This window comes from Eriocheir sinensis, chromosome 1 (genome assembly GCF_024679095.1).
Source record: "Eriocheir sinensis breed Jianghai 21 chromosome 1, ASM2467909v1, whole genome shotgun sequence".
Classification (NCBI taxonomy): domain Eukaryota; kingdom Metazoa; phylum Arthropoda; class Malacostraca; order Decapoda; family Varunidae; genus Eriocheir; species Eriocheir sinensis.
In genome coordinates, this window is record NC_066509.1 from 39,832,818 (window position 1) to 39,853,813 (window position 20,996).

A 20,996-nucleotide genomic window follows, 5' to 3' on the forward strand; every position below is an offset into this window, starting at 1 on the left:
CATGGGAAAGTGAACACTGCCCAGACCAACAGCGTACTGACACTGACCAGGAAGACCCTAGGGTACAAACACAGTCAAAGAAAGAGCCACAAGCGGGTAACAACGTGAAAATGGAAGAACTCGAGGAAGAGGTAGATTTTCTAAAAACATCAATGTTAGAATTAGTGGACCGATTACGTAGAAGCCAAGAAGACTCGCCTACCAAACCACTACTTAAACCAAGGGACATACCCATCCTTGAGAGAAGACACCTGAAGGGAGTAGAAGGAGGAGGCAGATTAGAGGTATTCCTTTCCCAGATTGAACAATGCACCCCACGGGGGGAAGATCGAAAAAGAATAGCTTTAAGTCGAGTAGACGCGGAATTAGCAGTTTATATCCAAAGCACTCTGAAGCATGGCCCCGTGGTGGACTGGGAAGAATTCAAGATATCACTGATCAAAGAACTAACGGATCAGAGTAAAGGAAAGGTATTCGACGCCTTAAATGACCTCAAATATTCATACGAGGACGATGCGACTGAATTTGTCACCCAACTTAAATGTAAATTCGCACTCCTAGAGGTAAAATCAAACCCAGGAGAAGTCCCCAAGAGAGAAAAAGTAATTAAGTCAAAGCTGTTAAAGGGAATGCCTCGAGATAGTAGAGACAGGCTAGAAATATATATGGATAATCACGTGCCACTCGACACCTTTATGGAAAAACTAGAGGTGGAACGACTAGTAGCTCAAGCAAGGAAAAAAGACAGTGTCTTTATGGTGAAGGACGACGCTCCTCCAGCTGGTGCATCAAGCACTGGAGCACCACCATTAACATCCCCGAAGGCTGAATCCTTGGCAGAACCTACCGCCTTAGCCTCCTATCTCGATCGAATCGAGCGCAGACTAGAGCGGTGGGAAGAGCAAAAGAAACAACCTCGAGAGAGAAGGACATCAGTGTACTGCCCGTATTGTAGGTCCACAACACACGACGTGCAATCATGTTTTAAGAATCCGCTTCCCGGTTCGTGTTTTGATTGTTTGAGGATGAACTGCCGAAGAGGGTACCCTGGTTGTCCAGGGAGGAAGACCTTTCAGACACGGTGACTGGCGCAAGCTAGGTCCCCAATAATCACAGTCAACATCAAAAGCCATATGCTAGAGGCCCTGCTCGACACTGGTAGCGAAATGTCACTAATCAAAGAAAGTGTGGTGCAACAACTCAATCTCAAGGTAGTTACAGGAAAAAACATCCCGCAATTACAGGGTATCACAGGGAAGAAACTTAGAACTTAGGGCAAACCACTAACTCCATCATAGTCGGTGACAACCAACCTTTAGAGGTACCCCTAGCCATCGTACCCAATAATTACTTAGAACCAGCCTTGTTGTTGGGCATGAATGCCCTGGGAAGAATAACCCTAACCCTTGACCACCGAAACAAGAGAATTACCTGGAATAATGTCACCTACCCACTTAAATATCATGAACATCGCTACGGGAAGGTGACGCACATAAAGATTCAATCCATTGCCACCCACAAATCTTCCTCGGCCAAAGCTGTGAGACTAAGAGCAAAATTAAAATTACCACCTTCAGTGCTGCTATGAGGGAAATCAAAGTGGATGAAGCACCTGGTACTACCCTGGTGGTTGACCCGGAACATAAGAACGTGCAAGGAGGGTTGCCTCTCATTACGGAGGTAACCGAGGAAAAAACCATCTTCCTCCCAATGATCAATAATAGTAAATTAAACCTAACACTACATCAAGGGGTATTCCTGGCACGTTATGAAATAATCAACAGTAACCTTGAAGAGTTCCCGGAGGCAAAATGCTTAAAAACCACGATCAGTGAGTCGATGGGGCCCGAAAATGACGCGGTCCCAGGGAAAATGTCCAGAGGAGACAAATTAAACACCATATTAAGCGAAAGAGATTGGACTCACTTAGATGAAGAGCAGAAACAGAAATTATTCCAAGTAATACGGCGCCACGAGTTGTTATTTATGGTAGACAAAAATGAGTTAGGCTTGATAACAGCGCCCCCAGCCCACATTAATGTTGAGAATCCTGTACCATGCAGGGCCCCATTTATAGATACCCAGAAAAGCAAAGGAGCTAATAGCAGAGATTATAGAGGACCTAGCGCAGAGAGACATAATAGAGCCATCTACCGCCGCCTGGTTGTCACCAATAGTTCTGGTTAGTAAACCGTCCGGCGAGAAAAGAATGTGCCTGGATTACCGCAAGGTTAACACCCATTTAGCAGTAGACATACACTCTCTACCAAAACTTGAGGAACTAGTAGAGAGAGTGTCGGGACAGCAATACTATGCCACCTTAGATATGAAAGATGCATACTATCAAGTGCTTTTAGACGAACCAAGCCGCGATTTAACCACATTTACTGAGGGGAGTAATCTATACCGAGTTAAAAGGTTACCCTTTGGCTTGTCTTGTTCCCCAGCTATTTTTAGTAGACAGTTACAAACCGATCTTGCACCCTCTTAAAGGCGGAATGGATAAAGACTTACTTAGACGACGTGATCATAAGTGCACCTGACTTTAATACCCTTCTCAGTAGACTCCATGAGACCTTCGAGCACATGGGAGGGGTAGGAATCAAGTTGAACCTATCAAAATGTAACATTGGGCAAAAAGAAGTCAAATTCTTAGGGCATGTAGTCTCTCGGGAAGGATATCGACCGACCCTAAAACATCGAAGCAATTGAGAAAATGAAAGCCCCAACAACCGTTAAAGAAACCCGCAGATTCCTGGGAATGTGTTCATTTTACAGACGACACATTGGGCAATTCTCGAAACTAGCCGCCCCCTTAACTAACTTAACACAAAAGGGATTACAATTCGAATGGTCAGCAGAGTGTCAGCAGGCTTTCGAGACTCTGAAAGGGAAATTAATAGCAGCCCCCATCCTAGGACGGGCAGATATGTCAAGAAGCTTCATCCTAGAAACAGATGCCAGCCTCACCCATGTGGGTGCTGTGCTAATGCAAATCGATGATAATAATTTACCCAGGGTCATCGGTTATTTTTCCAAAAAGCTTCGTCCGGCAGAAATGAGGTATTCAACCACCGACAGGGAAGCTTTAGCTATAGTATTGGCATGTCGCCAGTTCCACCATTTCCTGTGGGGCACGAAAGTATTTGTGCGGACAGATCACCAACCGCTAGTCTCCATCTTTAGGCAAAAAACTAAATCACCCCGCATGAATCGGTGGATTTTAGAAATGAGGGATTACCATTTTTCAATTGATTACAAATCAGGGAAAAAGAACGTAGTGGCTGACCAATTAAGTCGCCCAGTAAGACCTATAAGACCTTGGGGCGGCCAAAGTGAGTTATTTCTCGGAAAAACAAGGGAAGAGTTTAGCCAGCTGCAAATGCAGGAACCAAGGTGGAGGGAGATGAGACAGTATTTAGAGGGAGGAGGTATCCCACGCTCAAAATACCCTAGAGCAACCCTAGCACAATTTAACATCGAGGATGAAATATTATACTCCACCCGCAGGAAGAAAGACAACACCATATTGTACACCCTGGTAATACCAAATGAATTAAGGCGGCAGGCTCTAAGTTTTGCACATGAGAGAGAGTCGGGTCATTTAGGTTTTCTCAAATCTGCCCTCAAGGCAGAAGACTATTTTTACTGGCCAAACTTGAGAGCAGATATGAGAAAACATATCAAAGAATGTATAACTTGTCAGCAACTCAAAACTGCTAGGGGCCTTCAAATGCAATGGCAAGAGCTTCCACCATGTAATAAACCCCTTGAGAGAATTAGTATGGACATCACAGATATGCACACGACCAACAGCGGACATCGATATGTCCTGACGCTTATAGATCACTACTCTAGGTATGTAAAATTTATAAAGATGAGATCAAGGTTAGCGGAGGAGGTGAAGGGTTTGCAAACGTACATGGGAGATTTTGGGGCACCGAAAGTGCTCTTAACGGACAATGCACGCGAGTTCCACGCAACCATTGTCAAAGACCTATGTACCAGAATGGGCACCCAGTTGGTGTTCAGCACTCCTTACCATCCCCAAGGCAACTCTATCTCAGAACGGATGCACAGAACAATGAAATCAGTCCTAGCTACGTTGTGCCGAGGACACCCCCACCGGTGGCCAAACTATCTCGGGCAGTGCCAGACAGTCTTAAACGCGGCAGTGCACGAAACCACTGGGAGCAAACTGTTCTACCTAATGTTCTCTCGTTACGCGCCACGAAGTGTAAGTGCGCCCTTACCACAAGACGATGACGACGCGGACATACAAATCGCGCATGAGGTGGTTAAAGAAACTAATAGGGAGAGAGCACAAAAGTGGCGAGACAAGGCTAATCGAGGGAGAACTAATCAGAGGGTAGAACTTAACAGTTTGGTCTGGGTGAAAAAGGAACAAGGTGAGTCCTCGGTACAGCGGAAGTTGGGAGTGAAGTGGTTAGGTCCGTACAAAGTTAAAGAAATACTTAGGGATGGAAGTGCGTATGTGCTAGAAAATGTTTTCAATGGAACACAAATACAACGTGCGGCCGAAAAAATAAAACCATATGTAGGAAAAGAACAAATCCTCATCGAACAGGAGGAAGTACTCGTACCACCGGTGGACGATAGTGACGAAGACGAAGTTGAACAACGTCCCACGAGGGAAAGAAGGCCGCCCCGAAGGCTAATAGAGGAAGTTTAGGTAGGCTCCTGGAACAGAGTTGTGTGGTGCAGGACAGTAATGAACCCTCTTTGTTGCAGTGCAGAGTGGCACTGGGAAATCTCTCCCGCATCCAGGGTCAGCGAAACCCGAGGAAGCATGGGGACCCAGAAGAACCTCGTCAACCCCACCAGGAATATCTGGGACGACCTGGGCTCCCTGCAGAAGGTGTGGAAAAGGGGCTGGAAAGGCCCTACCACGCAACCCCGGATGCCAGGAGGAGGTGGGAGGTACACACCTGACACCCTACCAGGATGCCGGGTCCTGATGAGACCCCAAGGCACTCGTGCCTATATTATGGAATAATGTAGTACGATATGGTTGGCCGCGATTGAAAACCAATTTTTTTTGTGACCCTTAAATAATCTAGTAATGTATTTTTTGTTTGTTTAGTAGATGTTTTATATAAGATGTAACTATGTTTTATATGGAGTGAGTAGTAATATGATTGTTTTTTTTAGACAGGTTACCCATGGGTTCAAGACTTTGAGAAAGGGATTTCAGTCTCAGGAAGGAGGGAGCCGTGTAACGGTCCGAATGTGAATGAACGAGAGAATGTGAGTAAGTCAGTGAGTAACAGTAAGTGTAAGAGAGTGCATGAATGTATGAGAGAATGTGAGTAAGTCGGTGAGTGACAGAGTGAGTAAGTGTGAGCGAGTGAGTGAATGAGTGAATGAGTAAAGAGTGTATGGGTAGCTGAGGAATGTAAGTGCGTAAAAGGTTATGAGAAGATAACACGGCGAGCGAATGAACGAATATATGAACGAGTTACTGAAATCCCTCATCTCAAAGCCTCGAACCCCTCTAAGAAACCAATAACTAGTTAGTTAGGTAGGGTTTGATTGTAATGCCGAGAGGGAGTCACGTGAAGAAGGGGGAGGAGCTTAGCGAGGAGGAGAGGCGAGAAGGCGAGGACAAGGAGACCCACGAGTCAGTGAGGAGGAAGGACGAGAAGCTGGGTAGACTTGAGGCGAGCACCACGGCAGCAAGGCAGAAGCTGGGTAGACTTGAGGCGAGCACCACGGCAGCAAGCAGAAGCGGGAGAGAGGTGACCGGAGACGAGCACCACGGCAGCAAGCCAGAAGCTTGGAGAACGTACACACCACCCACGGCCTGCTGTGTGAGGCGGGCTAGCAGGAGACGAGCAGCAGCCCTAGCAAGGAACGGCAGCGAGTTGGAGTTGAAGTTGAGAGCGGTGTCCACCTCTCCACTCAGCCCCCCCCCCCCCCCCCGAAAAACCACCCACGTCCTGCGGGGTGAGACGGACTACAGGATGGGAACTTGTATGGCGGGGTAACCTGCCCCTCGACTGTCCTGGGGGCTCCAATACCACTGCCCCAAGCTGCTCCCTACATCAAAGGGCGCCCGCCTCTCCACACCACCCGAGCCGCTCCATCTCTACATCAAGCGGCGCCCGTCTGTCCATCACCAGGATCGCCCATTCCCATCGTGGACGTCCTCTGCCGAGCCAGACACTCACGCAGCTCCTCCTCCTCCGCATCCATCAACTACAGAGCTAAGCATCTGGTATTCCCAAATCTCCCTTGTGCCGGTAGTTAGCTAGTTTAGAGGCCTACAGCCTGTCGGTCATTCATTTTTTTTTTCATATTTTTAATAGCACTCCGCTAACCTTTAAAGTAAACCAAATACATATTTATATCTAACCTTACCGAGTGTTATCATTTGGAGCCTGTTTTGCTGCTCATTGGAAATTACTGAACCATACACACATCCCCTCCATAGTACATAATCACCATCCAATTTCTTAATGCTGTCTCAAAAAGTGGTTCCCACGGAAATCCTCCCACCCTCCATAATTAACCACACAAGTAACGCCCTTCTGGTCACAAACTTCGGAACGAGTGTTCACTTGTCCTGAGGCCTTAACATCCGGGACCAGCGCTCGACAACTACCACGCTACCACATACCATTCACTACCCTAGTGGTTGTCATAATTAAAGGGATGTAGCTTTTAATTATTCATTCATTTATTTAATTTAATTTTTTTTTTTTTTCTTCTCTATTTTCAACGCTACAACAGCTTGACCTTTCCTCAGTACCGTGAACCTAAGAAAACACACATTTGACAAGGCTTTCCTAGGAGTTGTGGGCATTTCCAGGGGTAGTTTTGTGACCCTGGTGACAGCTTGACCCTTCCTCTGTACCGGGAACCTAACAAAGCACACATTTGACAAAGATTTCGTAGTAGATGCGGGCATTTCCAGGGGTAGTTTTGTGACCCTGGTGACAGCTTGACCCTTCCTCAGTACCGTGAACCTAACAAAACACACATTTGACAAGGCTTTCGTAGTAGTTGCGGGCATTTCCAGGGGTAGTTTTGTGACCCTGGTGACACCTTGACCCTTCCTCTGTACCGTGAACCTAACAAAACACACATTTGACAAGGATTTCGTAGTAGTTGTGGGCATTTCCAGGGGTAGTTTTGTGACCCTGGTGACAGCTTGACCCTTCCTCTGCACCTTCAGCCTAAAAAAGTCACTTACAAAAACCCGACTGAACTTCATTTTGCCCTTTGAAAGTATAGTTGACGGGAGAGGAAAGCAGATAGTTACGCGTGGTTACCCTGGTCACTTATATAGCCTGCGTAAAGGGCGGGTGAGCCATAGGTGCGCGTTGCCTTAGTGCGCTTCTCCGGGGTAATAATAGATAGTGGTTACCTTACTCACTTCTATAGCCTGTGGTAGTTAAGGGGAGTGATCCAGAGGTGCGCTTGGCCTCGGTGCTCATCTCCGGGGTAATAATAGATAGTAATTACCCTGTTCAATTATATAGCCTGTGTTGATTAAGGGGAGTGATCCAGAGGTGCGCGTGGCCTCGGTGCTCATCTCCGGGGTAAAATAGATAGTAATTACCCTGTTCAAATATATAGCCTGTGGTAATTAAGGAGGGTATTATGAGGCAGGCGCCTTGCCTTAGTGCGCATCTCCGAGGTAATAATATTTCTCTCTCTCTCTCTCTCATCAATCAGTCTCTTCATCAATTGTTTTATTTTTCCTTGTTATCTCTTTCATCTCTCCCGTGTATTTCTTTTTACTCTATTTCCATTATTTTCCTCCTTTCCTCTCATTTATCTTCATGTTCTCACTCACTCACTCACTCACTCCTTCTCCTCCTCCTCCTCCTCCTCCTCCTTTCGTGAATAATACTTTTGCTTTAATTGCTTATCCTGAATTTTATCTTCTAATTCGCTTGGTCATTACACTGCCACCTCTTCATCTGACTCAGTCCGTATTCTTAACCCGGTGGTAGTGGCAGCGGGGATCATGTTTCTTAATGGTCCCTCCAAGCGAGAAAAATGAGAAAAAATCACCCCTCAGACAAACCATTTCATAATATATATCAAAGCATTTGTGATCAGATTATGTATCATCTATTTAGGGGGTTTATATCATGGTACAAATTTGGCCCGTCGCTGCTACACGGTAAAGCCACAAATTTGGCGCGTCGCTGCTACACGGTAAAGTCACAAATTTGGCCCGTCGCTGCTACACGGTGAAGCCACAAATTTGGCCCGTCGCTGCTACACGGTAAAGCCACAAATTTGGCCCGTCGCTGCTACACGGTAAAGTCACAAATTTGGCCCGTCGCTGCTACACGGTAAAGTCACAATTTGGCCTGTCGTTGCTACACGGTAAAGCCCCAAATTTGGCCCGTCGGTGCGACAGGGTAAAGCCACAAATTTGGCCCGTCGCTGCTACACGGTAAAGCCACAAATTTGGTCCGTCGCTGCTACACGGTAAAGCCACAAATTTGGCCGGTTGCTACACGGTAAAGTCACAAATTTGGCCCGTCGCTGCTACACGGTAAAGTCACAAATTTGGCCCGTTGCTGCTACACGGTAAAGTCACAAATTTGGCCCGTCGCTGCTACACGGTAAAGCCACAAATTTGGCCCGTCGCTGCTACACGGTAAAGCCACAAATTTGGCCCGTCGCTGCTACACGGTAAAGCCACAAATTTGGCCCGTTGCTGCTACCAGGTTAAGATGAGCTTCAGCCACTGTGTTCCAAGCTCTCCCTCACCAAGACACTGCTTTTTGTATAGGGTAAGGTGGGTTAAGATGCCCCCCTGGGGTGAAAGGCCCCCCATTGGTTTTGTCTTTCTTTCTTTCTTTTCTCAAGCAGTCACATGATCAAGTAGGCAACGCCAACGCTCTGTGCTCACAGGAACTACTGGACTAAACAATGGACAGTTGCTCTGGCCACAAGGGGACATTTCTTCTTTTTGACTAATTTCTTGTAAGTTTTCAGTGATTTTAATGATACCTAATTAACGACAAAGAACTGTAGTTATCCTGATGGCTATGGATACTTGCTCTAAGATGTCCAGACCATATTGCATGTGACTATACTCTGCCTACTTACTTGTAGGAAAGATGGTGACATTTTGTGTATATATATGTTCCCAGGGTAAGAGGCCCCCTGTGCCTTTGGGGTAAGTTGCCCACAGGGAGGCCTTTTACCCCACATGTGGGCCTTTTACCCCATTATCAGCAAATTGGCAAATGGCCTTGTTTGATGTGTGGGGAACTATTTGCTAATAGCAGACCTTCAGAAAAATGGGTCCAATGTCGGGGTTGTAGAAATTGGTCACATGCAGAATGTACAACTGGAGTAGGCCTAGATCTGTATGCATGTCAAAACTGCGAGTCTGATTAGGCATTACGGTATTGCTATAAATATAAATTGTTAAGTTTTTGAAGGGCATCCATAAGTGAACACTTTTGAGTTTGAGACTATATGGAAGTTGGTGTTTTTAACTGTTTCAGATATCAATATTCAACAGAAAGGACATATTTTATCAAATTAATTGAGTATTTAGTTCCATATATTTTTCATGGAAGTAAATGTTCCTTTTGTTACAAAAATTCAGAAGAAAGGGAAGCTAGTCTAATATTACTAGTCTAAAAAAAGGGGATACCTTTTAGAAAATTAATTAATTGTTTAGTTTTACATTCTGTTCATTAGGAGACACAAATTTGACAGTGTTCCTATATTTCACATCAAGAGAGATTTATAGGGTATAGTTTTCAGAAATGGAATACATTTTAAAATTTTATAATTTGAAAAAAAATCACAAGAAACCCAACGAACGATATCAAGACGAAGTTGAACCGTATCATCCGCCAGACTAACAACAACAGCAGTACGAAGCTCCCCCTCATCGAAGGCGACCACAAACTGGGTTACGCTTATGGCAACGTCAAGACCCACAAGGAAGGCCACCCCCTACGTCCCATCATCAGCCAGACACCATCCGTTACTTACAAACTCGCCAAGCGCCTCAACGAACTCATCACACCATTCACACCAGCCTCCTTCAGTTTGAAGTCCACAACAGAGTTCCTCGATCTCCTGAAGACTACCCGTCCCTCCAACATCATGGCATCCATGGACGTTGAATCACTCTTCACCAACGTACCGGTCGACGAAACCATAGATCTCATCTGTCAACGCATCTACCACTTAGAAGACGAAGAGCCACTCAACATTCCCGAAGCCTCGCTACGCCTCCTTCTACAAGCATATACTAAAGAAGTACCATTTTACGGACCCGACGGCAAGATGTACGTGCAGCGAGACGGTGTGGCCATGGGATCACCCCTCGGCGTCCTCTTCGCCAACTTCTACATGGGGTCCATCGAAGAAAGGCTATTTGCACGCCACCCTCAGCTCAAACCACAAATCTACGCCAGGTACGTCGATGACATCTTCATCAGCGTTGACACCGTGAGCCACATCAACGAGTTAATCACCGAATTCAAGAACGACTCCTGCTTAAACTTCACGCAAGAAATAGAACAAAATAAGAAGCTCCCATTTCTGGACACCATGGTGCACCGTGAGGACACATCTTTTTCAACAGAAGTGTACGTGAAAGCCACTAACTTCGGGTTCTGTCTCAACGGTGCTAGCGAATGCCCCGAAAGATATAGGCGCAGCGTAATCAGCGCCTTTGTCAAGAGGGCCTCACACACCTCAGTATGGGCAGCCGCGAGCACCGAGCTGAAGAGAGTTTCCCAGCTTCTCGCCAACAACGGCTACCCGCAGCAAGAAATTGACGACGGGATTAAACGACGACTCGATAACTTCATGAGTCCTGAACCAAAAGAGAACGACCCGTCGAGAATCACCCTATATTACAAGAACACCATGTCGTCAGAATACAAAGAAGACGAGAAGACCCTTAAGTAGATCATCCACAAGAACGTAACACCCACCAACCCCGACACCAAGCTCGACCTCATAATCTTCCACAAATCAAGAAAAACCGCCAACCTGATCATGAGAAACAGCTGTCTACCTCCGACAAGTCCACTACAAGAGGTGAACGTCGTGTACCAACACACATGTTCTTTAGGTGACTGCAGTCGCCTACACTCTAGGTACATCGGCGTCACCACAACAACTCTATCGAAGAGAATAACAGCTCACCTCACAGATGGAGCAATAAGAAGGCATTACCTCAGCGAACACGGACTCATCCTGAGGAGGAAACACATGGAGGACAACACCATAATATTGACAAGAGAAAACAACAACAAGAGACTCAAAATGACCGAGGCAGTGCTAATTTACACCCAGAAACCTGCAATAAACATACAGCAGCAACCCGACACGTCACTCCTGACAAAGAGGCAGCGAGCGCCAAGCTAAGCTACGATTGGCTGAGAGCCGCGCACACTAACGCGCAGGCTCAGCGAGGCAATATATAGCTCCGCCTACCAGCACGAGAACATCTCCTGAAGATGGCCGAATAGGCCGAAAGACGTCTTGAGACATGAATCTCCATTACCTACAACCAGAAGACCGCGCTACAGTGCGTGAAATAGAAAAAAACAACTTATAAAGAGAACAATGCTAAATCTGCTGTTGATTTTATATATATATATATATATATATATATATATATATATATATATATATATATATATATATATATATATATATATATATATATATATATATATATATATATATATATATATATATATATATATATATATATATATATATATATATATATATTCTCGAGTTTTCGCGCTCGCTTGTTCCGAAGGTATAGCGCTAAACTCGAGGATCGCGAAGCTCGAGATATTGAAAACACTGAAAAGCGCTTATCTGTTCCGACTTTTTTTTTTTTTTTTTTTTAAATGTGGGCTATGGCGCCGGTAGAATATCAATCTGGGCCTGTTGGTCGGGCCCGAGCCTGTCATGGCACAGGCACTGGTTTATAGTGGCGCCATTATAATTGCCCCCGAAGCGATATTTTTCCTCCTTCACTCATTTTGTTATCTCAAAATACGTACAGTCGTCACAAAAACTATCGGTGCAGTATAAGCACGAATCATTCTGACAGCACGGAACGAAAGACAGTGAAAAGAGGTGGCCGACTTGATGCATGTTGGTAGCTCTGCTGTGAGGTGAATGCCATAATTCACCAGCCAGCTTGATACCACATACTGGTTCACTTGTTTACGTATAATGGCCAATCTGCGTTCGTTGATAATGCAACAAGATATTGTCACGTGGTTTTTACGGTAACACTTTCATGTGGTAAAACATATCTACACATCACCTATGAAATGAGGTATGTGAAGTATACATGGTAGTCGAATACGGTCATGCATAAAATATAGCCTTTATTACTCATAGTAGTAATTATGCTGTTTTAATACTACTATAGTCGAATCCACGATAACTGGCGGAGATTTTCATTTTAAGGTTGGACTCGCGGACTTGGCGTCATTGCTTGAGTGACGGTCTCCGCACCGCTCATTGGCTGTTGTTTACTACGTAGATCTAAGCTACGGCAATTTCGCTTGGCATGACATAGCCTACTATTTATCGCTTTTTGCTATCTCTTAAAATCAAAATGCATCAACCTGCTCTCTGTTTTAATGTGTGTGTGTGTGTGTGTGTGTGTGTGTGTGTGTGTGTCATGGTAAGGGCAGCAGGTGTTGTGTGGCATTTAAACAAATGCATATTGTAAAACTCGCTCTGTTTGACGCTATAAAAAGGTGGGGCATACGTTGTAACAGCGCTTAGCCACGGAGCTCATCTCCGCCGCATTGGCCTTGTGGTGGGTATGAACCTGCTACCCTGGGCCACATGGCCACTGTGACATCCGGGTTACTACAATTCACCTTCCTGGAAGCTGGGACACAATCCGTATACCTGATACCCGGTCCATTCACTGCTGGGTGGACAGGGTCAAGGGATAAAGAGACAGCCCATCTAACTCTGCTCCGGGGGACTGAACCCGGGATCTCTAGGTTGTGAGCCGAGCGCGCTACCATTTACACCATGGAGCTCCTGTTATTTGCGTAATAAATTTATTAAAAACTTATAAAATCAATTCTATTGATATATGAATGTAGTTATTTTTATTATCCCTCTTCCTTATGATTATTTATTAGTTTATTACCCACATATATTAGATCTTTTAGGAATAATGATAGGACGATGAGAAATGTGAAGGTTCTTGCAGTAGAGCAATGTTTCCGTTATGACTCCATATAATCAATACACATTATGACTATTCCAAGCCAAAAACATCCAAAGCACTTTATAGCAGAAAAAAAATGAAGAATGCATAGTTTCAACACTCGCTTCAGTCGCTGCCTGCTGGACATTGTCCATTCACGTGCAGTTCTGACTCCATTAAGGCCCGTCCACACGACGGCTAAAGAAAACTGCACGGCGTCTGGCCCGAGTCACATTCGCCTGCCTACTGTCTGCCTTGGATTGTTTGATCTGGTAACACAGTTTCAAAGCGAGAGGAAGGGTATTTTTTCTTGTTACGAATTGTTTCAGATGAATTTCGAATGGTTCACAAGGCACACAATACTTAAGTTAAGAATTGGCAAATGAGCGTGCCGTATCAGCACACATGCAATATCACGTTCGCGAGTCCACCCCTGAAAAAAAATCACCTAATTCTCGTGGAACAGACTGTTTATAGCAGTAGGTTTGCTATTATACTACTACTTCTAGGGTAAATATAACAACGCGTGTTTCATTATCTTTATTAATATACATCAGTAAGACGTATAGGCACCACCTGCAGCTAAGACAGCATTCAGCCGTTTAGGCATGGATGCCACCAACGCACTAGTTATATCTTGACCAGGTGGACGACGGAGGTGCTCCCATGCTTGCATTGCACTTCTGACGACAGCATCACGGTTCCTTCCCCTGTCCTGCTCAGGCATATGTCGGACCATTGCTGCCCAGACGTGCTCGATGGGGTTGAGGTCTGGTGATTTGGGAGGATGTGGCATCAGAGTGACGTGTGGATGTCGGCCAAACCACTCTCTAACAACCTGGCATGTGTGGATTGGGCTGTTATCCTGAGAAGGTAGAAAGGCTCTGTCGGTGAACAGCAATGCCTCTACCGTGGGAAGAAGGACCTCCTCCAGGATTTCAACATACTTATCACCTGTTAAATATCCCGGTCCAACATCAGCCAACTCTCCAACGCCACTGGCATGCATCCATCCAAATAACCCAGCAGAGACACGCCCGCTCCTCCTGGTAGCAATTACATTTCCAATGTCGTATCTGAAACATTATAACTATTTATGAACTAGTCACATAAACCTTCTGTAACCGGTATTGAGTAGTAGTAGACAAGACAGACAACACAAATCTGTTCGGGTGGCTACAGGCACCTGTAGAAACAACCAACTAGTTTAAGTGTCCATGAGAGAGAGAGAGAGAGAGAGAGAGAGAGAGAGAGAGAGAGAGAGAGAGAGAGAGAGAGAGAGAGAGAGAGAGAGAGAGAGAGAGAGAGAGAGAGAGAGAGAGAGAGAGAGAGAGAGAGAGACTAACCTGGTGCCACATTTCCGCCAAACATATTGTGCTGCTGATGTGCCATCTGAGTAGAAAGTCTTTTCATCAGAAAAGACTACATTCTCCCAAAAGTCTGCTGGCATGTCAGCAGACTCGAGCGCATACTCCATGCGCTGCTCCATGTTACGCTCGCTTAGTTTCTGCTTTGTGGCTGGCCTCCGACCTCGGAAATTCCTGTTGTGAAGCCTGTTCCGAATGGTCTGAGTGCTGCACTGCAGACCCTGGTCACGGCGAATGTTGACAGCAGGTGTGAATGGGTCCTCATCGATGGCGTTATTTATGGCCTAGATATAAAACCACAAGGATCTTTTCCGTTTGGCGTACAGCGCTAAAATTAATTTTAATATAGATTTTCTTATGTATTTTTGTCCGTAGAATCCGAATATGACAACCGTTTTATGGAGAAACGAACAGTTTTTAAGTTATTTTCCTTTACGCTGCAGCCGCCGCAGCCTCAAAATAGCTCGCAGAGGGCTTAGGGTCGGGGAGCATATTTAAACTACTCCAACCGAACTTTACGACCTACTAACGGGGGGGCTGCGCCCCCCTCGACCCCCCCTAATAACCAGGGGGGGCCACGCCCCTCCCTGGACCCCCCCCTCATGTATATGTGACTTATTTCAGCGAGGAGGTATTTCTCGCAACACCCGCTGCAGCCTCGCCGCGGCCAGCACCAGAGGCGACGCGCTTTCGTAAACATTATCCCATATTTTCAGGAGTAAAAAAAAAGTCCTTGAATTGGATTTTCAAAGCGTTTCCATGACTGCTGAAGGTTTGCAAACGGAATACTGAATATTACGACTTTTTAAAGTTTGAATTCTTCAGTAATAGATAGGAAGAAAATAACTTTAAAGGCAAATAACTCAAAACTGTTAATTTCTCCAAAAAAATAATGTGATATTCTGATTCTACGGACAAAAATACATAGAAAAATCTATATTAAAATTACTTTTAGCGCTGTACGCCAAACGGAAAAGACCCAACCACAAACACCCAATCAGTATGGTAAGGTGAATGGTGAACAGCAACACGAGATATTATATTACAACACATTACCCTATCCAGTTATTGTCACCATGTTACTATTTACATTATTAGTACAGACTAATATTCTACTACAGAATGTAATATTCTACTGTAGAATATTATATCCTTAACCTGGTCTTCGGCTGCGGAGGTGCAGCGTGGGCGCCCGACTCGTGGCATGTCCTCTGTAGCACCAGTGTCTGCGTGCCGCCGAATCCACCGTGCTGCTGTGTTCCGGTGAATACCAAGCTCACGGGCAATACCAGTTATGGTAAAACCCCTAGCATGGAGGGCTACGATAGCCCCTCGCGTCGCCTGCGGTGTTTCCATGTTGACTGGCATGGCCATGGTACGAAGATAACCACATTAACATCCTGTCAGTCTTTGAAACGTTTCGGATTTGGGTTGAAATGTTTCGGATCTGAGTTATGAAACAATCGCTTGTGGTTCGAATCTTGCAGAGAAGCCACAGTCAGGCGTGCCAACCCTCCCACAATATCAGCGGATGCTCGAATGTTTACAGTAGTCATCGCACCCCTTATGCACCGATACTTTTTGTGACGACTGTACCCTGGAAAAAGGAAGAGAACAGGAAGAGAGAACGAGTCGTTTTAAAGCCATAGATGAAGCCTTACGATTGGCTGAGCTCTGAAAACACACTTGTGATTCGCTGGGAGTCCGATGACGTCATCACCGGAGCTCACCCCGTCAGCGGCCACGCTTCCTTGGGGCAGTATCACACTGGCCCTTTTCCTCTAACCGTTGTGGCTACTGGCAACGCCCGTGCGCCCATCTGGGAGCGAGTTATCGGTTGTCCGTAACCTGGTGTCACACTGGGCCTTTTTCTTCCCACCGCGTTGGCGGCAGCTTGGGCAACCGGCAAATCCAACTTTTCCGGGTGTGCATCACACACGGCCAAGGTCGGTTGCCCGTTTCCACATCCACATCGTAAACAGACCTGTATCAACATGGCGTCGGCTGCGAAAGTAAGGGCTTCCGCGGCGTGTGCTTACATTACCCAAGCTACGGACTTGTTGCTGCAGTTAAATGGAAGGAAGAAGCTATTGTGGGTGTGGCGTGGCTGTGGTTCCTCCGTGGCATTTTTCATTGTCACCATTGCTCGTGAACGGCCAACCCACCCATCTAGACTCTGACCACATAAACACGTGGATCGAGTAACAACACACACACACACACACACACACACACACACACACACACACACACACACCAGACTCATCATGAACCATGGCAGATGTTTCTCACAAACAAAAATGGCTTCCCCATTTCCTAGAGTGTGTTAGAACTTATTTGTTGAGTGGTTCATACAAACCGAACACACCCAGTGGCAAGAAGAGAGCAGTGTTAAAGACGACTGCTCTCTTCTTGCCAAGAGCTAGGAGGCTTGGTTCATGTGAGCCACTCACCAAATACTGCCTAACACACTCAAGAAATGGTGAGGTCGTTTCTGTTTGTCAGAAACATCTGCAATGGTTCCTAATGAGTCTGGTGTGTGCGTGTGTGTGTGTGTGTGTGTGTGTGTGTGTGTGTGTTGTTGTTCGATCCATGTGTTTATGTGGTTGAGTCAAGATGGGTGGGTTGGCCGTGCACGCGCAGTGGTGACAATGAGAACTGGCATGGAGGAACCACAGGCACGCCACACCCACAACTGTTTCTTCCTTCCATTTAACTGCAGCAACAAGTCCATGACTTGGGTAATGGCAGCACAAGCCCTTACTTTAGCAGACGACGCCATGTTGATACAGGGCAAGTGCTTTGTTTACATTGTGGATGTGGGTATGGGCAACCGACCTTGGCCGTGTGTGATGCACACCAGGAAAAGTTGGAGTTGCCGGCTGCCCAAGGCGGCGCCAACGCGATGGGAAGAAAAAGCTTACGGATAACCGTGAACCCGCTCCCGGTTGGACGTACGGGCGTTGCCCATAGCCCCAACGGCTGGACGAAAACGGCCATTGTGACACCGCCTTAAGGCAGTGAAGCCGCTGATAGGGTGAGCGTCGGCGATGACGTCATCGGACTCCTGGCCCCTCTCCCTTCCCTTCCCTTTAAATCTCTTTCGTTCTTTTTCCTTCCCTTCCCTTCCCTTCCCTTTCCATCTCTTTCGTTCTTTTTCCTTCCCTTCCCTTTCAATCTCTTTCTTTTTCCTTCCCTTCCCTTCCCTTTCCATCTCTTTCGTTCTTTTTCCTTCCCTTCCCTTCCCTTCCCTTTAAATCTCTTTCTTTTTCCTTCCCTTCCCTTCCCTTTCCATCTCTTTCGTTCTTTTTCCTTCCCTTCCCTTTAAATCTCTTTCTTTTTCCTTCCCTTCCCTTCCCTTTCCATCTCTTTCGTTCTTTTTCCTTCCCTTCCCTTTAAATATCTTTCTTTTTCCTTCCCTTCCCTTCCCTTCCTTTTCCATCTCTTTCGTTCTTTTTCCTTCCCTTCCCTTTAAATCTCTTTCTATCTTTTACCTTTCCTTCCCTTTCCTTTCCATCTCTTTCTTTCTCTTCCCTTCCCTTTCCATCTCTTTCGTTCTTTTTCCTTCCCTTCCCTTTAAATCTCTTTCTTTTTCCTTCCCTTCCCTTCCCTTCCCTTTCCATCTCTTTCGTTCTTTTTCCTTCCCTTCCCTTTAAATCTCTTTCTATCTTTTTCCTTTCCTTCCCTTTCCTTTCTTTTTCTTTCTTTCCTTTCCTTCCCTTTCCATCTCTTTCTTTCTTCTTCCTTCTCTTTCCATCTCTTTCTTTCCTTCCTTCCTTTCCATCTCTTTCTTTCCTTTCCTTCCCTTCCTTTCCATCTCTTTCTTTTTCCTTCCTTCCCTTCCCTTTCCATCTCTTTCTTCTTCCTTTCCTTTCCTTCCTTTCCATCTCTTTCTTTCCCTTTCCTTCCTTCCCTTTCCATCTCTTTCTTTCCTTTCCCTTCCTTCCCTTTCCATCTCTTTTTCTTTCCTTCCTTCCCTTTAAATCTCTTTCTTTTTCCTTCCCTTCCCTTTCCATCTCTTTCCTTCCCTTTCCATCTCTTTCTTTCTCTTTCCTTTCCTTCCCTTTCCATCTCTTTCTTTCTCTTTCCTTCCCTTCCCTTTCCATCTCTTTCTTTCTCTTTCCTTCCCTTCCCTTTCCATCTCTTTCTTTCTCTTTCCTTCCCTTCCCTTTCCATCTCTTTCTTTCTCTTTCCTTCCCTTCCCTTTCCATCTCTTTCTTTCTCTTCCCTTCCCTTTCCATCTCTTTCTTTCCCTTTCCTTCCCTTCCCTTTCCATCTCTTTCCTTCCCTTTCCTTTCCATCTCTTTCTTTCTCTTTCCTTCCCTTCCCTTTCCATCTCTTTCTTTCTCTTTCCTTCCCTTCCCTTTCCATCTCTTTCTTTCTCTTTCCTTCCCTTCCCTTTCCATCTCTTTCTTTCTCTTTCCTTCCCTTTCCTTTCCATCTCTTTCCTTCCCTTTCCATCTCTTTCTTTACCTTTCCTTCCCTTCCCTTTCCATCTCTTTCTTTCTCTTCCCTTCCCTTCCCTTTCCATCTCTTTCTTTCCCTTTCCTTCCCTTCCTTTTCCATCTTTTTCTTTCCCTTTCCTTCCCTTCCCTTTCCATCTCTTTCTTTCTCTTCCCTTCCCTTCCCTTTCCATCTCTTTCTTTCCCTTTCCTTCCCTTCCCTTTCCATCTCTTTCTTTCCCTTTCCTTTCCTTCCCTTTCCATCTCTTTCTTTCCCATTCCTTCCCTTCCCTTTCCATCTCTTTCTTTCCCTTTCCTTCCCTTCCCTTTCCATCTCTTTCTTTCCCTTTCCTTCCCTTCCCTTTCCATCTCTTTCTTTCCCTTTCCTTCCCTTCCCTTTCCATCTCTTTCTTTCCCTTTCCTTCCCTTCCCTTTCCATCTCTTTCTTTCCCTTTCCTTCCCTTCCCTTTCAATCTCTTTCTTTCCCTTTCCTTCCCTTCCCTTTCCATCTCTTTCTTTCCCTTTCCTTCCCTTCCCTTTCCATCTCTTTCTTTCCCTTTCCTTCCCTTCCCTTTCCATCTCTTTCTTTCTCTGGTTCTCTGTCTGGTGTTAGTGTGCTCCATCCTGCCCCAGCAAAGGTTGTAATTCCACCTCTCCACCTGGTTCTCTGTCTGGTGTTAGTGTGCTCTATCCTGCCCCAGCAAAGGTTGTAATTCCACCTCTCCACCTGGTTCTCTGTCTGGTGTTAGTGTGCTCCATCCTGCCCCAGCAAAGGTTGTAATTCCACCTCTCCACCTGGTTCTCTGTCTGGTGTTAGTGTGCTCCATCCTGCCCCAGCAAAGGTTGTAATTCCACCTCTCCACCTGGTTCTCTGTCTGGTGTTAGTGTGCTCCATCCTGCCCCAGCAAAGGTTGTAATTCCACCTCTCCACCTGGTTCTCTGTCTGGTGTTAGTGTGCTCCATCCTGCCCCAGCAAAGGTTGTAATTCCACCTCTCCACCTGGTTCTCTGTCTGGTGTTAGTGTGCTCCATCCTGCCCCAGCAAAGGTTGTAATTCCACCTCTCCACCTGGTTCTCTGTCTGGTGTTAGTGTGCTCCATCCTGCCCCAGCAAAGGTTGTAATTCCACCTTTCCACCTGGTTCTCTCTCTGGTGTTAGTGTGCTCCATCCTGCCCCAGCAAAGGTTGTAATTCCACCTTTCCACCTGGTTCTCTGTCTGGTGTTAGTGTGCTCCATCCTGCCCCAGCAAAGGTTGTAATTCCACCTTTCCACCTGGTTCTCTGTCTGGTGTTAGTGTGCTCCATCCTGCCCCAGCAAAGGTTGTAATTCCACCTTTCCACCTGGTTCTCTCTCTGGTGTTAGTGTTCTCCATCCTGCCCCAGCAAAGGTTGTAATTCCACCTCTCCACCTGGTTCTCTGTCTGGTGTTAGTGTGCTCCATCCTGTATGAAGCTGGAAGGCCTGTATCATAAGCTCTCTCTTACTGCCTCTGATAGAAGTCTACATTCCTATAACATGACATCCATATACTTTTTTTATAATAAGGGTTAAGACAGCACCATTTTAGACTGAGACCTGGATCATATGCCCTACTACTACTACTACTACTACTACTACTACTACTACTACTACTTATCACACCCAAACCATGACTACTTATTAACTACTTCAAGCTCAACTCATTTCCTAGGGCCAAGAGTTGTTGTATATTAAGTATTAAGAATTTTATCGTAGCGACCATTCCTATAGTCTTAGTTGTGTGGAAGTGGAAGTCAGGTGGAGTGGGAGCTTGTGGAGTATTGTCACCCACTCCGCCCCAAAGAGTTTGATAGGTGGAATGCTCACCGCGTGCCGACAGCTTGTTCCCGAAGCCTTGCTCTGACACCCACCCTCTACATCTAGGCAGCTTTGTCAGCCACTGGTCATTGAAGAGACTGAGGCAAGGGAGAGATGCAGTTCCTCTTCATCTT

At 45.9% G+C, this 20,996-nt stretch overlaps 2 long non-coding RNA genes across 2 annotated transcripts; one reads left to right on the plus strand and one right to left on the minus strand.

Moving 5' to 3' along the window:
• Positions 1 to 14,120: 14,120 nt before the first annotated feature.
• Positions 14,121 to 16,495, minus strand: LOC126998072 (uncharacterized). The gene is made up of 3 exons (XR_007752631.1): positions 15,745 to 16,495; positions 14,566 to 14,870; positions 14,121 to 14,295 (listed from the first exon to the last, which is right to left on the minus strand). It is a non-coding gene; the product is annotated as an uncharacterized LOC126998072 (long non-coding RNA).
• Positions 16,496 to 19,619: 3,124 nt separating this feature from the next.
• LOC126998117 (uncharacterized) lies at positions 19,620 to 20,577 on the plus strand. The gene is made up of 3 exons (XR_007752651.1): positions 19,620 to 19,666; positions 19,735 to 20,142; positions 20,415 to 20,577. It is a non-coding gene; the product is annotated as an uncharacterized LOC126998117 (long non-coding RNA).
• Positions 20,578 to 20,996: the final 419 nt, after the last annotated feature.